A 20,246-nucleotide genomic window follows, 5' to 3' on the forward strand; every position below is an offset into this window, starting at 1 on the left:
AGAGAATTCCAAAGATTCACCACCCTCTGACTCGTTCTAAACACAGAAATGCTTTTCTATAGGTAAGATTAATCATTTTCTTGCAAATATTGTAATTTTTAATGTCTATGTTATGCTACAAGCCTTACTTCCAGTGAAGTGAGGAAAAGTCCAAAGTGGTGGCTAACAGGATTTTCAAACCTATTTGGTGCGATTTCATGGGTTTGTCTTCAATTGTTATTGGTCGCTTTTGCTGCCTACTCATCATTGATCTCTTGTTTTCACGTGTCCTTTGTAGTCTTTCTTTAGAAGTTTAAACACCTGCTTTTGATTGGTGCATGCCTGCCAGTTCAGTTGGGATCTATTGCAGTTTTATGAATATAAACTTTCAACCAATCAGGTGCAAGTGCGACATAAGATTTGCATACCAGTTATGATGCTTGAGATGTGGCGACATGTGCTAGATGCAAGCTCTTTAGGTGCATATATATATTGTATATATAGAGAGGTAGATAGTTTCAAAGGCATGGTTCAGATGAAGAGGTCCTTTGGCCCATTTGGTCTCAACCGCCCAGAATTCCAACACTACCATATTCCCATTGCAGCATTTAACTGGTCCATAAATGACTCCAATGTGGAGTAGCCTTACCGATTATTCCTACTGTATTACAGGCCATCTGGGAATTAGTATTACTGACTATATTTCAGGTTATTTAATGTGAATTAATGAAGGCGTGCATTGCTTGTTCCAAGTCCCTCGCCAATACCTATGTAAAAATAGAGCAACCAACATATTATTACAATATTTTTAATCAAGTCAAATTGCCTGCCTGAATGAGACTCGACACTTTGTGAAATCACTGTCAGGGAGGAGCTCCCTGCATCCTGGAGCAGATCTGCTCCTTTTAATTGAGGCCACAACTTTGGGCTGGATCGGGGAGTTAGTCCAGGGCTACCAACCCTGGAAAACGCACTACCCAGAAGCAAATTAAACCAGTCATAACCAGCGCAATAAAAATAACTGACGCAGTGAGCTCTTATTTCATCTCTGTCTACAGATGCCAATTATAATCAGGTCATGGTTTATGAAGTCACCTGAGCCCATCACTTGGGTCGAAGCCTGTAACACAGGAACGCTATATGGTCACAGACAGCAGAGACTCTCATATTGTTACTTTACACTGTATTTGAATCCAGGCGCCAGGGACGAAAGGCCAGTGTTTAACCCACTGCGCCACCAGTGCCCTTCTGCCTATACAGAGTTAGGTCACAGATCAGCCGAGATCTCGTTGAATGGCGGAACAGGCTCGAGGGGCTAATTGGCCTACTCCTGTTCCTATGAAGTGAAGCTAATTAGTGTCATACAGGAAGACGGTTTCACTGAGGTCGTTGGGTCTGATTTCCTCCTGATCAAGGGTTTCTGTACCTCTAGTTTTCTCTTGTCTCTCGTTGTTTATTATTTTATCGAAAGATGTGCCTGTTGCATTTTATGTTACACTGCACCTTTGCAAACTTCCTTTTCATCTGTAACTGGTACCACTGAACTACAGGAGAAAGAGTCTGACAATGAGAAGCTGCCCTTTATAGGTTCTCCTTTTCAGTGGTTTCAATTTCACAGTTAGTTCAGGTGAAATAATCTAAGGAAGTGACTGCTTCCTTACCCTGCCTCTCTCCACCCCCTGACTGTACCCACTTCAGAGACCATCGAGGGTGAAGAAATAGGATTGCAAACCAGCCTGAGCTGTGTGAATACGCCCATTAGGGAGTCAGATAGTGAAGAGAAGGAAACATGTCCTGTGACTTGCGAGGTGAAATACTGTACGGAATCCGCTTATTGTAAAATTGCAAAAGTGTCCGTAGAGGTTGTAGCATCTACTGGGTCACTCTCTCCCAGTCTGTGTCTGCTGGGTCACTCTCTCCCAGTCTGTGTCTGCTGGGTCACTCTCTCCCAGTCTGTGTCTGCTGGGTCACTCTCTCCCAGTCTGTGTCTGCTGGGTCACTCTCTCCCAGTCTGTATCTGCTGGATCACTCTCTCCCAGCCTGTATCTACTGGGTCACTCTCTCCCAGTCTATATTTACTGGGTCACTCTCTCCCAGTCTGTGTCTGCTGGGTCACTCTCTCCCAGTCTGTATCTGCTGGGTCACTCTCTCCCGGTCTGTATCTGCTGGGTCACTCTCTCCCAGTCTGTATCTACTGGGTCACTCTCTCCCAGTCTGTATCTGCTGGGTCACTCTCTCCCAGACTGTATCTGCTGGGTCACTCTCTCCCAGACTGTATCTGCTGGGTCACTCTCTCCCAGTCTGTATCTGCTGGGTCACTCTCTCCCAGACTGTATCTGCTGGGTCACTCTCTCCCAGTCTGTATCTGCTGGGTCACTCTCTCCCAGGCTGTATCTGCTGGGTCACTCTCTCCCAGTCTGAATCTGCTGGGTCACTCTCTCCCAGTCTGTGTCTGCTGGGTCACTCTCTCCCAGTCTGTATCTGCTGGGTCACTCTCTCCCAGCCTGTATCTGCTGGGTCACTCTCTCCCAGTCTGTATCTGCTGGGTCACTCTCTCCCAGGCTGTATCTGCTGGGCCACTTGCTCCCAGCCTGTATTTACTGGGTCACTCTCTCCCAGTCTGTGTCTGGTAAGTCACTTGTCTCCAGTCCATACCCACTCAGTGGTAGAGGTTTTGAGGGTGGATCGGTTGCATCAGCTATCCTTTAAGTACGAGCATTTGCGATATGGCAACTTTTCAAATTTGAATTCAGAAGTTTTGCAAAATTAAATCTATTGGAAACAAACTTAAAGATTGTGTGCCCTGGACCCCATTATCGAATCCTAAACCCAGCACTCTGTACCACTAGAACATTACTCCAGTAGCAGAGAGATGTTCGTCTACTCTCAGTCCTGTCTAAAGTGAATTTTTACGGGGTGAAATGTTCAAACTCCTCTCCTTTTGCAGGACTGTAGTTCCAGAGATTTCAGAGTTTGCTGCTTATTTTGTGTTAGTGTAAAATAGAATCGAGCTGAATGGTTTATCAGAACTTCACACCAATGATTGAGCACATAATTGAAGCCGACACTCCAGTGCGGTATTGACAGAGTGCTGCCTTGTCGAAGATGCTGTCCTTCAGAATATATTAATATGAGGCCCCGTCTGCCTGTTCGAGACATTAAGGATCCCATGGGGTGAATCAAGAGAAGGGAGTTCTCCCAATGTCCTGGCCAACATTCTTCCCTTAAGCACCACCAAAAACAGATTAAGTGGTCGTTTATCTCATTGTTATTTACAAGGTCTTGCTATGTGCCAAATGACTGCAACATTTTTCTAACTGCTAACAGTCACTGCACTTCAAAGTAATTCATTGTACGCAGTGCGCTTTGAAGTATTTGTGAGAGATGTGATAAAGTGCTACATAATTCCAAGTTCTTCAATCTCCAAGCTGTCGAAGTTGTTTTGTGTTTTTAGTTAAAGTTTCAGTTCTGTTTCACCCTGTTTAATTCCAGTTCCTATTTTATTTGCATTGTTTTAATTTGATGTTTTCTGTGTTTTTTTTTGTTTGTGTGTTTTTTTTTTCCTGTTGTAGGTTCAAAAGAGCCGCCGGCCACAATACATAACCCACCCTGGGACCTGATCTACTGAACCAGGAGAGTTAGATTCAAGATGCCAAAGATTTGAGTGTATTTCACGTGTCGTTCATTTCTTAAAACCTTTGCCTCCGTTCGTGCCTATCCTCGTGTCCTTGCTTATTTTCTTTCTCTGTAAGCAGCAGCCATTCACCATTCGCCTGGTGTGGTACGTACAGAGTAGAAAGTCCCAAGATCAATCCTAGGCCTACAATTGACACAGCAACCCAGGGCTAGGGAGGGAGAAGATCAGCCCAAGTACCATCTTCTGCTCATTATCCTGTGAGTGGGTGCATATGTGACATTAGGTGAGGAAAGTCTCTGGCCTGGATGTGATGCCCCTCACAGTCAAATATCCTGCCAACTAATCACACCCAAGTGGTCATTTTGGGTGAGGTGCTGTAGGGCAGTTGCTGTCCATGGAAGCCATACTGCAGCAAGAATAAGTACTCTCACTAGGGGTGAGGAAAGGCACCATGAGTTCACATCCTCAACTGTGTGAAGGTTTAATGATATTGGGTGAGAATTGCACAGACTGCCGCAGTCCATCCACAAAAAGTGACCAAGGGAATCATCCAGCCCTTGGATCCAAGAAAAGCTGGCAGTCCACTGACTCTCGAGTTAGTCAAGAACAGTGTCTGTTATAAATCCACTGTACCGGAAGAAAGCCTCAAGTTCTAAGAAGAGGTTAAAAAAAGGGATGAAGGTGCCTGCGCAAGCAAGGGGATGAAAAGGAGCCTCTTACCACTTATGAATCAAAGCCCAAGATCATTCCATGATGATAACATCTGCATTGTCGCCCTGTTAGCCCCTTGTGCCCCTCAGCATTCTTCCAAAAGTCATTACTGCATTCTCAGAAACATCTGTGATAGTCCTGTGTTACTGCACTCTGAGACACGTCCATGGGTTATTGGACGCTGATAACCCTCCCTTTCACTTTGCTGTCTCTTATCCTTTTCCCTTAGCCATTGTCCCTTGTTCCGTTTCCCTTGTGCACTTTCTAACAGAAGTCACTGGTTAACAAACAGGAGCAAGAAGCCTTGCTGATTTTGTTCCCCCTCCCTAATGCAGAGGCACTGAGGCCAATGATAGCTCCCAACTACGGCCCTGGGTTGAGTTCAGCACCGACTGGGGATGGAACCTAAGACTTCGATGGTCTCGAGCCTTTCTAAGAAGAAGACACTTGTGGCATTGTGGTAGCAATGAGACACAGTCATCTTATTTGATAACAAACATGCAGTACCACCTGGGATTCAGTGGATGGTCCCGGCTGAGTGTTGCCTTTGCTAGCTGACTTTCTCAAGGAGGCCGGGTATTGTAGACAGGAGAGGATGAGACCCACCAACAACCCAACAGATTTTCCAAGTGATGGGATTTTAACGGCAGCAGTAAAATAATACTGATTGAAAAATCTAGGCTATCATCTCATCATTGCCGAAGCCTGTTTCCCTCATAGGAATACTCTCCTCCAAACTCTACAGCCCTGTGTGGTGTGCTTTGCATTACAAACAAAATCCTTTGATCCCAGGCACATAACAGCAGACGATGAGAAGTTAGGACTTTTCTTGTTAGAGCTGAAAATGTTCATGGGGTGGCCTGATCGAGATCTTCAGTATCACAAAAGGTTGTAATAGGGTTAAAGTGATGGATTGTTTCCACGGTGAGATGGTATCGAGAGGGTATTAGTTTAAGAGAATCGTGAAAAGAATTGAAAGGGAGGTTAAGAAAAAATTCTTTACACTGAGTGTGGTTAGAATGTGAAACTCCCTGCCACAAACTGTCGCTGAAGTAGAAACCGCAAATTCTACAAATGGGAATTGTGTGAAAAAGAGGAATATTAAAGGGTATGGGGAGCGAGCAGGAGAGTTGGGTTAGAATGGATGGCACCTGTGAAGAAAAACAGTGGCAGAGATTTGATGGGTTGAATGGCCTGTTTCTGTGCTGGAACACTCTTGTGATTCTGTCATTTTAAACACGTGGGATAAGCTTTTTTCTAAAAGAACATAAGGATTCATTCCACTTTAGTTAGGAAAATCCTTTTGCCCTAGCCCCTGCGTTCAAATCTAACCACTACTGCGGGATCAGGTGCTTTGTTGTCGGGGTCTGATAGCATCATTCCTGAAAGAAGAAGAAAAGGCACTTTGCAGAACGTTCACAGAAATGAAACCTGTGACTCTCCCTTCCCGTCTCCCGCGCTCCCGGCTCCCCATGTAATCTCCGCACTATGAAAGACTACTTGGTGTCAGTGTGTAAAGTAAAATTGTGGATGGGTTAGTGAGGAGTATGCTTCGGGTTCCAGCACGCCAGCAGAAATCAGTTGGGGACCAGAGAGACTTCATTATTGCATCCTGATCTCAGGAGTCTCCAATACAGACTCCAATCTCCTGTCCTGTGGGACCGCCCACCCCCATTTTAAAGGCCCAACAGATTCTTTAGTTCACGTCACCTCCGAGAGACCACCAGGAAACAGTTTCTCTACAATCAGACTTTAATTTGCTGTTTCTCTTCAGGTTATTTTGTTGAATTTTTAATGTTCTCAGAATCATAAGTAAAATTGTAATGATTTCAGAAGATTTATTCAATGAAATTAAAGTTTTACAGTTTATTATTAATGTGGTTGGCTGATTATTTAGTAAGGTTTTAAGATGGTACAAGAATAGGGTGCGAGTATACAGTACAGGTACACTGTACAAAAAAGGTATACCATACATATACACAGGTATACCATACAGTTACATCAAACAGGTTAATGGTACTGTATAGGAACATGGTAAACATCTATGGCAAAGTATAATACAGCACAGATACATGATACAAGTACCTAATACTGTACAGCTACACAGTTTAGTACAGGGAAATAGTACAATACAGTGACACAACATCCACAGAAAGCTGAGACTCTGAGCTGTCTGTAGTTCGGAGACTGAGGATACCAGGCAGTGTGCTGAATTGGGAGAAAATCTCAAACGCCAACAACAATTTGCATTTGTATAGCGCCTTTAATGTAGTAAAATGTCCCAAGGCGCTGCACAGGAGCGTTATCAGACAAAATTTGACACCGAGTCGCAGAAGGAGATATTAGGACAGATGCCCAAAAACTTGGCCAAAGAGGTAGGTTTTAAGGAACAACTTGAAGGAGGAGAGAAACATAGAAACAGAAACATAGAAACAGAAGATAGGAGCAGGAGTAGGCCATTCGGCATTTCGAGCCTGCTCCGCCATTCAATGAGATCATGGCTGATCATCCAAATTCAGTACCCTGTCCCTGCCTTCTCCCCATATCCCTTGATCCCTTTAGCCTTAAGAAATATATCCAACTCTTTTTTGAATATATTTAATAAACTGGCCTCCACCGCCCTCTGTGGCAGAGAATTCCACAGGTTCACCACTCTCTGGGTGAAGAAATTCCTCCTCATTTCAGTCCTAAATGGCTTACCCCTTATCCTTAGACTATGACCCCTGGTTCTGGACTCCCCGGCCATCATAAACATTCTTCCTGCATCTAGTCTGTCCAGGCCTGACAGAATTTTATAGGTTTCGATGAGATCCCCTCTCAATCTTCTAAACTCCAGTGAGTATAAGCCCAATCGACACAATCTCTCCTCATACGTCATTCCTGCCATCCCAGGTATCAGCCTGGTGAATCTTCGCTGCACTCCTTCCATGGCAAGAACGTCCTTCCTCAGGTAAGGCGACCAAAACTGCACACAATACTCAAGGTGCGGTCTCACCAAGGCCCTGTACAACTGTAGCAAGACATCCTTGTTCCTGTACTCGAACCCTCTTGCTACGAAGGCCAACATACCATTTGCCTTCTTAACCGCCTGCTGCACCTGCATGCTTACCTTCAGCGACTGGTGCACAAGAACACCCAGGTCTCTTTGCACTTCCCCTTCTCCCAATCTATTGCCATTCAAATAATAATCTGCCTTCCTGTTTTTGCCACCAAAGTGGATAACCTCACATTTATCCACATTATAGTGCATTTGCCATGTTTCTGCCCAATCACCCAACCTGTCCAAATCGTACTGGAGTTTCACGACATCCTCCTCACAGCATACCCTCCCACCCAGCTTTGTGTCGTCTGCAAATTTTGAGATATTACATCCAATTCCCTCGTCCAGATCATTAATATATATTGTGAACAGTTGGGGTCCTAGGACTGATCCTTGCGATACCCCACTAGTCACTGCCTGCCACTGGAAAATGACCCGTTTATTCCAACTCTTTGCTTTCTGTCCACCAACCAGTTCTCTATCCAAGTCAATACCTTGCCCCCAATCCCATGTGCCTTAATTTTGCACGCTAATCTCTTATGTGGGACCTTATCGAAAGCCTTCTGAAAGTCCAAATACACCACATCCCCTGGTTCTCCCTTATCTATTTTACCAGTTACATCCTCAAAAAATTCCAGTAGATTAGTCAAGCATGATTTACCTTTTGTAAATCCATGTTGACTTTGTCCAATCCTGTCACTGCTTACCAAGTGCTCTGCTATTACATCTTTTATAATAGATTCTAGCATTTTCCCCACTACCGATGTCAGGCTTACCGGTCTATAATTCCCCGCTTTTTCTCGACCACCTTTTTTGAATAGTGGGGTAACATTAGCTACCCTCCAATCCATGGGTACTGTTCCAGAGTCTATCGAGTTCTGGAAGATGACCAGCAATGCATCTACTATTTCTAGGGCCACTTCCTTAAGTACCCTGGGATGTAGATTATCAGGCCCCGGGGATTTATCGGCCTTCAGTCCCATCAATTTTCCTAACACCATTTCCCTACAAATACTGATTTCTTTCAGTTCCACCCTTTCATCAGGCCCTATGTTCCCCGGCATCTCTGGGAGGTTATTTGTGTCCTCCTTTGTGAAGACAGAACCAAAGTATGAATTTAGTTGGTCTGCCATTTCTTTGTTTCCCATTATAAAATCCCCTGATTCTGACTGTAAGGGACCTACGCTTGACTTCACCAATCTTTTTCTCTTCACATATCTATAAAAGCTTTTACAGTCAGTTTTTATGTTCCCTGCTAGCATACTCTCATATTCTATTTTCCCTTTCTTAATTAATCCCTTTGTCCTCCTTTGTTGAATCCTAAACTGCTCCCAATCCTCAGGATTATTGCTTTTTCTGGCCAATTTATATGTCGTCTCCTTGGATCTTATGCTATCCCTAATTTCCCTTGTTAGCCACGGTTGAGTCACCTTTTTTGTTTTATTTTTATGCCAAACTGGGATGAACAAATTCTGTAGCTCATCCATTCGGTCCTTGAATGTTTGCCATTGCCTATCCACCGTCAACCCTTTGAGTGCCATTCCCCAATCAATCCTACCCAACTCGCTCCTCAGACCATCGTAGTTTCCTTTATTTAAATTGAGGACCCTAGTCTCTGAGTCAACTACTTCATTCTCCATCTTAATGAAGGGAGGTTTATGGAGGGAATTCCAGAGCTTAGGGCCCAAGCAGCTGAAGGCACGGCCGCCAATGGTGGAACGAAGGAAATCGGGGATGTGCAAAACAGGTTGTTTTCATTTATATTTTCCTGATTTTCAAAATTCAAAATGAAGCCGTTTGAATCAGAATCATGTATGAGGGACCTCAATCCCGTCCTCTCCCCACACTCTTACGCCAAAGAGCATCGGAGCCCAGGAGAGGGGGAGCAAATAGCAGTGACAGCATTTTAAGAATGAAGTGATAATTTCTCCTGAACTGCAGCCTGAAGTTGCTCTGTACCTAAGCTGCCCACACATACGGTGTTATCTGTAATACATGTTCAATAACTCTCCTTGACGATAATTGGGATATTACGGGAGCTTAAAACTAAAAAAAAGACTGAGGCCTTTTTGTTCCAGCTTGAACACAGACCCTGGCAGCGATGGGTAGGATTCTCTGAAATGCTGTCTGAGAATTAGTTTTTATTAGTTACTAACAGTACAGGAAACTTTGTGCTATCCGGCACCGACGGGACCGAGCTGTTGCCGTCCCATCAAAACTGCCGGACAAACCAGCGCTAATGTTGAAACATACGGAGATTTTGAGCTCCGTATCTGGCAACAAACCCTGTTGCTTCTAAACAGTCGGCCGTACCTTGCAAGCATCTCTGTAGCTTAGCAACAGCTTCAGCGAGACCTTGCAGAGCCTGACTGGTGAAAAAAAAGCAACAAAAAGAAAAAAAACCAAATGAAACGGCTCCTGATTTTTGCCGGTGGCTCGAGCATTCCGGACAGTTAACCTCCGGATAAACCAAAGTTTCCTGTACTCTGTAACTCACCATCACAAAGCATAATGGGATTGTGGTTATTTTTACAAGCTAAATTTAGGGTGAAATTATTGTAAAATTGATGTGAGCACTAAAATTACCAACAGATTGTTGCTCCTTTGTCGAAACATTCACTGTTACTCATTTCATGTTTGATTATCAGTGAAGTAATAAAGTTTATTTAAAATGGCTGACAGCCCTTTGGCAATGTGGGTGGATTTTAAACAGTTATTACAGGATACTGACCTCAGCGAGGGTTCCAAACGGTGTCGTAAACTGTCGGGGTCTCTAAAAGTGCGAGCGAGGCAGCCATCAGCTGTGGAGCATTTTTCAGAATACGCAACGAGTTTTTCGGATAGTTTGGGCTTCTGCCATATGGAAACTGGAATCTGATTTCGATTTTTTGAGGAGGTGGGGGGGTTGGGGAAGGGCCGTGGTGGCTGGTGTTGGAGACACCCTGTGCGGTGATGGGGTTTGATGCTTTTGCCAGTGGCTGTTCCCAAGAGGGCAGCATGCTTTGGCTTGTTGTCTGGAGCAGTGTCCGTTCTGACAGTAGCTCACTGTGCCACAGTTTCCTGTCACCGATGTGTTGCGTTGGAGGGGAGTTGGTAAGCACCAAATTAATTTTCATCACCCAAGAGATTTAATGGCATAAAGCACTTGGCATAAAGGCTGAACACATGCAGACTGTTGAACTGCAGTGCCACATTATTGAAGCTCTTATAGCACTGTCCTAGAATCATACAGCACAGAAGGAGGCCATTCAGCCCATCATGCCTGTGCCAGCTCTTTGAAAAAGCTCTCCAATTAGTCTCACTCCTCCTGCTCTTTCACCATAGCCCTGCAATTTTTCCCTTTTCAAGTATATATCCAATTCCCTACTATTGAATCCGCTTCCACCACCCTTTCAGGCAGTGCATTCCAGATTATAACAATTCGCTGTATAAAAAAATTTCTCCTCATCTCCCCTCTGATTCTTTTGCCAATTACGTTAAATCATCCCAAGGACGCTGAACCAGTCGGTGCTAAATTCATGCACTGTATGTTTGTGCTTGGTGACTGGTGTGAATGATCAGCCCTTGTTAGCAACTGTTAAAGAAATAAATTCTCAGCTTGCTTTTGTTTTTGCATTGAGTACCACACCCAGTGAGGCTCTGTCAATGCCAAACACTTTGGGCCAAGATAAAGGGGAGATTGATATTGTGAGGTGATTTCACCAGTAACCACTAACCACACTCGTGGCATCGTGCCCACTATAAAGGAGAACAAGCTAGTTTCAGAGATATCCCCTCGATCCCCGCACAGATCGCACTGACCCAAGTTCTGTTATGCATTAGTCAGAGATGACATTCAGTACTCAGCCAGCAGTTAGCAGCCTCACCACTTCCATTCCATCATTGTCTTCAATGTACCAGGTAACAGTGCGGGTAATTAATGCCATTGCTGTGTTAACTGAATATGGGTAGGCTCCTGATGTAGCTGTGAGTCACTTTAGTGCAGAATACGTGGTCCAGCACTAGACTCTCACAGACCCCCTGGTATCAACTCCTGATGTCAGCAACTGACAGAATATTCTTGCTAATGAGGTGCGATGAGCAGAGTGCAAAGCCAGCAGTTAACAATGGATTATGTTCAAGTAACCTTTGGAAATGAAGCACAACCCCCTGGCGCGAGCAGGAAACACTGAACAGGGTATTTTTGCTGGTTGGATTATACAGTCCATGTGATTTCTGTTGGAGGAGTTAGTCAGTTCTGAATTAGATCCCATTATGTTCCTGTGAGGGAGGAGGTGCCTATTTCAATATCTCCACATTACATTCCTGTGAGGGAAGAGCTGTCACAGAATCACAGAATCACAGAAACCCCACAGTGCAGATAGAGGCCATTTCGGCCCATTGAGCCTGCACCGACACATATCCCACCCGATCCCCGTAACCCCTACACCAACACATATCCCACCCTATCCCCGTAACCCCACGTATTTAATCCCCCTAACACTAAGGGTCAATTTATCATAGCCAATCAACCTAACCCGCACATCTTTGGACTGTGGGAGGAAACCGGAGCACCCGGAGAAAACCCACGCAAACACGGGGAGAATGTGCAAACTCCACACAGACAGTCACTCGAGGCCGGATTCGAACCCGGGTCCCTGGCGCTGTGAGGCAACAGTGCTAACCACTATGCCACCGTGCTGTCTTGATATCTCCATGTTACGTTTCTGTGAGGGAGGAGGTGCCTGTCTCGATATATCAGTTTTCATGTGTAAAAGAGTGGAATATTAGACCCATCTGTGTGTGATTACATTGGTAACTACAGTACTGTGTAGACAGAAATATTCTGTTTAAGTTGCAGATAGGTGAGGGACTGTGCGTAAATGAGTTGTGCGGATAGTGCAGAGGGATAAAGGATGAGCTGTAACTGGGCAGGTAATGTGACTGGTGTAACACGGCATTCATTTATTCTGTGGTGTGTATAAGGACTAGTTTATTGTGTTTTATATCAATATTAGAGCCCCCCCCCACCCCCATTTATGTAATAGGATAACATAGAGGAAAGATTTCATTGCAGATTTAAATGCTTCCCCCTTCCCTTGATATCAATTAGAGGTGCCTCAGAGAATGCATCCAAAGGGAGTTCTAGGAATGTCGATTGGGAAATGCACGAGGTGAGAAAAATCTGTACTGGCCACAGTAGGCAGCCAGACCCATTGGTGTGGACATCTCCTGCTCAGGTACCCGGTCATTGTTCTAGGTGTATTGTGATTGGCTGCTCATCTTTTTGTTACTGCTAGCAAAATTGGCTGCATATAATGACACCGCTATTCCCAGCCCGAAAGGAGATGACTGGGTAATTCCCCCGTCACTCTCACCTGGAGACAGCACTGCTGTAAGTGACTGGGACTGATTTAACACCCATAATTTGTATGTAACTATTCTCCACTCACTGCATTTATGATCACCTTGCTTTTATCGGGTGACGTTGCTGCAATCATGAGTTCTGTTTGCTGTAGTTCGTAGGCAATTAAAAAAAAATAGACTCTGTAGACTGGTAGCAGTAGTGCGTTGTTTAAGTAACTCTGTTTGCTTAGTAAATAGACTATCTGCTGCAAGTCCTGCCTTTAGTCCCACCCCATCTCCAACTCATTGGCTAACACAGTACAACTTATTGGCTGATACAATAGTGTCAATAGACACGCTGAATAAAGTTGTGTTTTCAGAAAGTGCCTGTTTCAAAGCTAGGTGCCATTTCCTGCAATTTCATTTGCAGCTTGTTCAGATTTCTCCTGGTTTTTTTTTGATGAAAAAGAAACATCACGCTCTGCATTCTTCTCGCTCATAAAGTCCCCTTCCGGAAATCTCTTGTTGCACTAGTTCTTTTTATTTCTCCCCACTCTCCTACTCCGATGGCCAACACTGTTTTATTCATTACAATTCTGCTGAACATTTTAGCATAAATTTTGTTTTGTGAACTGTGCGAGGAAATGGATGGAAACTGTTTGAATTAAATCCATTCAAATGCTCAACAGATGCCAGTGACTAGAGGGTTTCATCCCCTCAGTCCAGGTCAATAATGAATCTAAGTCAGGTAGGTGAAGGGAGAACATCTCATCCACCGCACCACCTAATCCTTGTTTTCACCTCTCATTTAGTATTTAGAAGCAGTTTCTTCCCAATTTTCTGTTTCCTTAAGACCTCATTTTAAACATGTCGATGACTCAGTCAAATTGAATTGAGTAATAGAGAAGGTAGACATAAGAACATAAGAAGTAGGAGCAGGAGTAGGCCATACGGCCCCTCGGGCCTGCTCCGCCATTCAATAGGATCATGGCTGATCCAAACCTAGACTCAAGTCTACTTCCCTGCCCGCTCCCAATAACCCTTAATTCCCTTATCAGCTAGGAAACTGTCTATCTCCGTTTTAAATTTATTTAATGTCGCAGCTTCCACAGCTCTCTGAGGTAGCAAATTCCATAGATTTACTACCCTCTGAGTGAAGAAGTTTCTCCTCATCTCAGTTTTGAAACGGCAGCCCCTTATTCTAAGATTATGCCCCCTAGTTCTAGTCTCACCCATCAGTGGAAACATCCTCACTGCATCCACTCGATCAAGCCCCCTCACAATCTTGTATGTTTCGATAAGATCGCCTCTCATTCTTCTGAACTCCAATGAGTAGAGGCCCAACCTACTCAACCTTTCCTCATAAGTCAACCCCCTCATCTCCGGAATCAACCGAGTGAACCTTCTCTGAACTGCCTCGAGAGCAAGTATATCTTTTCTTAAATATGGAAACCAAAACTGTACGCAGTATTCCAGGTGTGGCCTCACCAGTACCCTGTATAACTGAAGCAAGACTTCCCTGCTTTTATACTCCATCCCCCTTGCAATAAAAGACACTTGAGGCAATCATTTAATTTTGATTTGTACGATACTGGCTTCGGAGCCTTCAGGGCTAAGAATTTTTGGCATCAGGTCTTGGAGTCCACGATATGGGGAGCTGATGAGAATGATTCAAAAGGAACCAGCCATACACAAAACCATTCTTTAAGATTTTTATCCCTGGAATGATGGGACTTTGGAACAGGTGACTTTTAAACCTGCCTTGGCTCGGGGGTAACACACTTGCACCTGAGTCAGAAGATTGTACATTCAAGGCCCGCTCCAGAGACTGAGCACATAACCTAGGCTAGCATTCCAGTTCACCTACGCACTCGGGTGAGGTGTTAGACCGAGGCCCTATCTAACTTCTTAGTTAAAAGATCCCACGGCACTCTTTGAAGAAGACCAAGGGTGTCCTCTTGATGTCCTAGCCAATTTTTATTTTTCCACCAACACTACTAAAGCAGATTATCTGGTCTTTTATAAATGCAAGTTCTTTCTTTAATAACCACAGGCATGGTTCCCCGCATCCTATTTTGCCCAACAAGCAACTCTAAAATGTCAGCCAGCAGAAAGCAAACAGTCACATCTGCCTGGCATACTATTTATGGACAATTCATTTCACAGCTGGTGCTGAAGTAGAAAATACAGACTTTGCTATAAAATTCAGAGGCAAGCAGAGGGGGTAATGCATGTCCCACATCGGGAAATTTTATCCATCTGTGAAAGCTTCTGAGCAAGGCAGTGACCTTAATGGAGGAGCTGGTATCTGGGAGTGAGATAGGCTGTGTGTTGGTGATGGAGGAGCTGGTATCTGGGAGTGGGACAGGCTGTGTGTTGGTGATGGTATCTGGGAGTGGGACAGGCTGTGTGTTGGTGATGGAGGAGATAGTATCTGGGAGTGGGACAGGCTGTGTGTTGGTGATGGAGGAGCTGGTATCTGGCAGTGGGACAGGCTGTGTGTTGGTGATGGTATCTGGGAGTGGGACAGGCTGTGTGTTGGTGATGGAGGAGATAGTATCTGGGAGTGGGACAGGCTGTGTGTTGGTGATGGAGGAGCTGGTATCTGGGAGTGGGACAGGCTGTGTGTTGGTGATGGAGGAGATAGTATCTGGGAGTGGGACAGGCTGTGTGTTGGTGATGGAGGAGCTGGTATCTGGGAGTGAGATAGGCTGTGTGTTGGTGATGGAGGAGCTGGTATCTGGGAGTGGGACAGGCTGTGTGTTGGTGATGCAGGAGCTGGTATCTGGGAGTGGGACAGGCTGTGTGTTGGTGATGGAGGAGCTGTATCTGGGAGTGGGACAGGCTGTGTGTTGGTGATGGAGGAGCTGGTATCTGGGAGTGGGACAGGCTGTGTGTTGGTGATGGAGGAGCTGGTATCTGGGAGTGGGACAGGCTGTGTGTTGGTGATGGAGCCGGCATCTGGGAGTGGGACAGGCTGTGTGTTGGTGATGGAGGAGCTGGTATCTGGGAGTGGGACAGGCTGTGTGTTGGTGATGGAGGAGCTGGTATCTGGGAGTGGGACAGGCTGTGTGTTGGTGATGGAGGAGCTGGCATCTGGGAGTGGGACAGGCTGTGTGTTGGTGATGGAGGAGCTGGTATCTGGGAGTGGGACAGGCTGTGCGTTGGTGATGGAGGATCTGGGAGTGGGACAGGCTGTGTGTTGGTGATGGAGGAGCTGGTATCTGGGAGTGGGACAGGCTGTGCGTTGGTGATGGAGGAGCTGGTATCTGGGAGTGGAACAGGCTGTGTGTTGGTGATGGAGGAGCTGGTATCTGGGAGTGGGACAGGCTGTGTATTGGTGATGGAGGAGATAGTATCTGGGAGTGGGACAGGCTGTGTGTTGGTGATGGAGGATCTGGGAGTGGGATAGGCTGTGTGTTGGTGATGGAGGAGCTAGTATCTGGGAGTGGGACAGGCTGTGTGTTGGTGATGGAGGAGCTGGTATCTGGGAGTGGGACAGGCTGTGTGTTGGTGTTGGAGGAGCTGGTATCTGCAAGGAAAACAAGGCTGTATTGGTATTGGAGTAGCTTGTAGCTGCAAGTGAGACGAGCTGTATTGGTCTTGGAAAATCTGAGAATTGGACAGGATATGTTATGGGATGAAGAAGCTGTTATTCGAGAATGAAACAGGTTGTGTGCCAATGATGGACAACTTGCTATTTGAGAACGGGATGGACGGAGTTGAGGATGAAGAAGCAGATATTTGAGTGTGGGACAGGCTGTGTTGCTATTGAAGGAGGTATTTGAGCGTGGGATAGGCTGTGTTGCTGTTGAAGGAGGTATTTGAGTGTGGGACAGGCTGTGTTGCTGTTGAAGGAGGTATTTGAGTGTGGGATAGGCTGTGTTGCTGTTGAAGGAGGTATTTGAGTGTGGGACAGGCTGCGTTGCTGTTGAAGGAGGTATTTGAGTGTGGGACAGGCTGTGTTGGTGTTGAAGGAGGTATTTGAGTGTGGGACAGGCTGCGTTGCTGTTGAAGGAGGTATTTGAGTGTGGGACAGGCTGTGTTGGTGTTGAAGCAGCAGGAATTTGTGAGTATTGGGGTGGAGAAATGGTATTTGAGAGTGGGACAGACAATGTTAATGATAGAACCCTCTGTGTCTCATATCTCCAATGTGTACAGAATTGGTAAAAGTACACGCACATGCCTCTCATGTGCATTGTGTGGCCCCTTTTGGAGGTATTCAAACAGGCAGTTTATATCTGATTTAATACCATCTCACAGTGGGCAGATCTCCCTGTAGTCACCTAAATAATTAATTACTATTGAATTCAGCCAGTGTAAGGGATACAGTAACATAATAGGGCCAAACAAAGCGAATGCCAGATAGATTAGTGGTCCTGAGAAAGGTCTGTGACTCATTAATATCAGTACTCAAAATCATCTCTTTAAATTACCTTCGTCAGGTCTTAATAAAGAATCAAAGTATTAAATTTATACAACGATTCATCGACGTTTGAAAGCCAGACATCCCTCAGCTGATCTCATATGACTCGAGTTGCCTGCATTTATTGGTCCTGGGAGTATTGTTTATATTTCAAAGTCCCCAGACGGTCCATTTTTACTTCTCTTGTTTCTAACTTGCACCCAGAATTCTGCTGGTGTGCTCAATCTAATGCGTTGGAGCCATCGTAGAAGATCACTGAGAAAGGAAAGTGATTCAAGGAAACGTTTGAAGTGTGGGGCCTTGTCAGGCAGAAGAGGAGAAGAATCAGCTCTTAGCTTCTGATGTGTCCTCTGTCCCTGCGATCCACGGGTATACAGGGCCTCTGTCTTAGTGTCTCACACAGTGCTTAGTGCTCCTGCCTGACCTACTCCCTCATGGTGGAGCAGTGTCCACTGCATGACCCTGATGCCAGTGTATGGCTCTGATGCTGAAGGGGGCAGAGCTGTACCATCTGTATTAAGGGCACATGCTTCACAGTGGTGGCTGTGCCAGTGGCAGATATTTCCCCTGCCTCGCTCAGGGTAACTGCTACCCCAGCTGAAATCAAATAGCTCAGTACAGAAGAGGCACAGAACCTGAGATATCCTGGTTCACGCACAAGGCAGCGGACTCACTCAAGCATCAGAGAACTCAGTTAGAATGTTCCAAAGTGATAGGTTTTCCATTTGATGAGTTTTTGCATGTATTCACCATGCCCAATGTGAATTCCTGGTAAACAAGCCTGTCAAGGTTTGACATTTCCAGATAAAAACAGCAAAAACGCGTTAACAGGAAATTGCTGATAACTGAGTAATGTTAAATTCTGAAACATGTCTTTATGTAATGAGGTCTAGCGATGCCATCCATACTGCTTGACCTTGGCTCATCCCAAGGTCGGTTTTCTGATGTCTCATCAGAGAGTTTGTACAATTATTCACGGTCACTAATGGCTGCTCTCGATAACTAGAGACACCCACGGCAGAGTTGATTTTTCCTGTACAGATAGAATGCTACTAGGTGACTTGGTGCCAGTGGCTTGTTGCTGGGGGAATATTTATTTATTTAACTCAAAAGTGTCTGGAGTTCTTGCTTAAGGCTTGATCTGGATCTCTCGCTGTCTGATCAACTTCTGAATTACCCAGATCTGTCCAAGCAACAAGCATAGGCTGGTGAATTGCTCCTCTCTGTTCATCTCTTTGGAAGAGATGATCTGCGTGTTCTTTTTCAGACATAAGGACCAGGATTTTCCTGGAAGAAAGTGCCCATTTTCAGGTGGTCTGGCAAAATGGGGCAGAGGGACCCTTCAGGAAAACTCTGCCCCATAATGGCTTCCCATGACACCACTGTGACCCTGATCTGCCTGCTGGAAAGATGCCACACTGCATATAAAAGACATGCGGTGAGGTGGGGGGTGGAGTAGGTGAGTGGCCAAGTGCCCCCCACCCCTGCGATTACCCTGTGTTTCCACCAGCTTAGCAGTTCTGAAAATATATGGATCGGGTGCTTGCCGCGCGTGCAAGCCCCCGATCTGCACTCACCCTGCGCGCTGACATCTGAAGCCCGGGCCTGCTTGCATTTCCTGTCACTGGCCCGGTTCCGATGTCGGCGCGCTGTGCTTACCTGATCCAGTGGCGTAGTTAGTGCGATGTGCCGGCTGGGATCAGGTGAGCACTCTGCAGCCAATCAGGGGAGGGGAAACTCATTCATGAGTTTGATAGTAAAGACTGTCAAACTCATGAAAAGTACAGGCACCCAAAAGATTTTAAAAAACATCCCAATAATTAAATAAACTCTAAATAACTGTAAAACAAACTATTAAAAACAATTAATAAAATTTTTGAAAAAAGTAATTTTTTACGAAATCGGGTCTAAAAATAAACTTACCTTACTGTAAAGTCCTTAAAAACAATGAAGCTGTGGAAAAAATTTAATAATTTTAAATAATAAACCACTTACCTTCAGTAATCCACTCCTTACGCCTCCTTTTTTCATTTCCAAAAAGTCCAGGCCCTTGCACACGCGCAAACCTGTCAAAACAAAGGAAGTTCAACGCGTGCGCGCAGAGTCCTGCGCGCACGCGTTGGACCTCTTAACCCCTTAGTTCGATGGAGAGGAAATGCCGGTTTCCCACCCATGCGCTGTGCATGCAGAAATCCGGCACTTCCAACGGGCCCACACGTGAGTACACCGTCCGTACTCACGCGTTGGGACCGGAATTACTGGCCCATGGTGTCCCACAGGCGGGAAGAGATCAAGAATAGGAAAGGTGAGAGAGGAATGTGTTGAATCCGTGATTCTTAAAGTATGATGTTTTCCAATAACTAGACGGAGGCTGTAAATTAACAATCAACAGGTGTTTACTGGAAAAGACTAACAGTACAGAGGCATGCTCAAGGCTTATATACAGGTGTGGTCACTGCCGGTACTACAGTACACAGGAGCTGTAAAAGTAGTTCTCTCTTAAAGGTACATACACTACAATTCCTCCCCTTTTAGATTAACAGTACCCATAACATTCAAATAACAGTTAACACTTTAATATGCACATTAACTGAAATAGTCCATTTATAGATTCAGTCTTTGGGGCGGCTTCCTGATCCTTTCTGGATAGCGCCTTTCCTGAGGTTCTTGTTCTTGGTGTGGAGGCGATTCTGGCCCCCTGTCGTCAGTTAGTTCATCAGGTTCCGCTGCTACTGTTTCTGAGGTAGATGCTACCGGTATGTCGGGTTCAAACCCAGGTACGCGAGACATGGGGTTGACTCATTCCTGTGACGCTAGGATCTGGTCGACGTGGCGTCTCACAATGTTCTCCCCGACATCCACTGTGTACATTAATGGCCCCTGCCGTGTGCATATCGTTCCGGGTTGCCATTTCTCTGTTCGGTAGTCACGGGCCAAGACTGATTGTCCGACATTGAAGCTCCTTGTTGGCTTCTCATTGATGTGCTGGAATTGCTTATCCTCAACATTTCTTCGCACATTTGGTCTGAGCAAATCCAGACGAGATCTCAACCTTCGGTTAAAGAACATCATGGCCGGGGTCTGGTTGGTAACTGCATGTGTCGCATTTCTGTAGGCTAACAAGAAAT

At 45.4% G+C, this 20,246-nt stretch overlaps 1 protein-coding gene and 1 pseudogene across 2 annotated transcripts in view; one reads left to right on the plus strand and one right to left on the minus strand.

Moving 5' to 3' along the window:
* LOC147100008 (NT-3 growth factor receptor-like) overlaps positions 1-20,246 on the plus strand; it is a 945,826-nt gene that overhangs the window by 798,885 nt on the left and 126,695 nt on the right. The window lies entirely within an intron of this gene.
* On the minus strand, positions 14,944-18,349 carry LOC147100011 (uncharacterized; annotated as a pseudogene).

Source organism: Somniosus microcephalus, chromosome 27 (genome assembly GCF_052327205.1).
Source record: "Somniosus microcephalus isolate GS21.2 chromosome 27, FLI_Smic_1.0, whole genome shotgun sequence".
Lineage (NCBI taxonomy): Eukaryota > Metazoa > Chordata > Chondrichthyes > Squaliformes > Somniosidae > Somniosus > Somniosus microcephalus.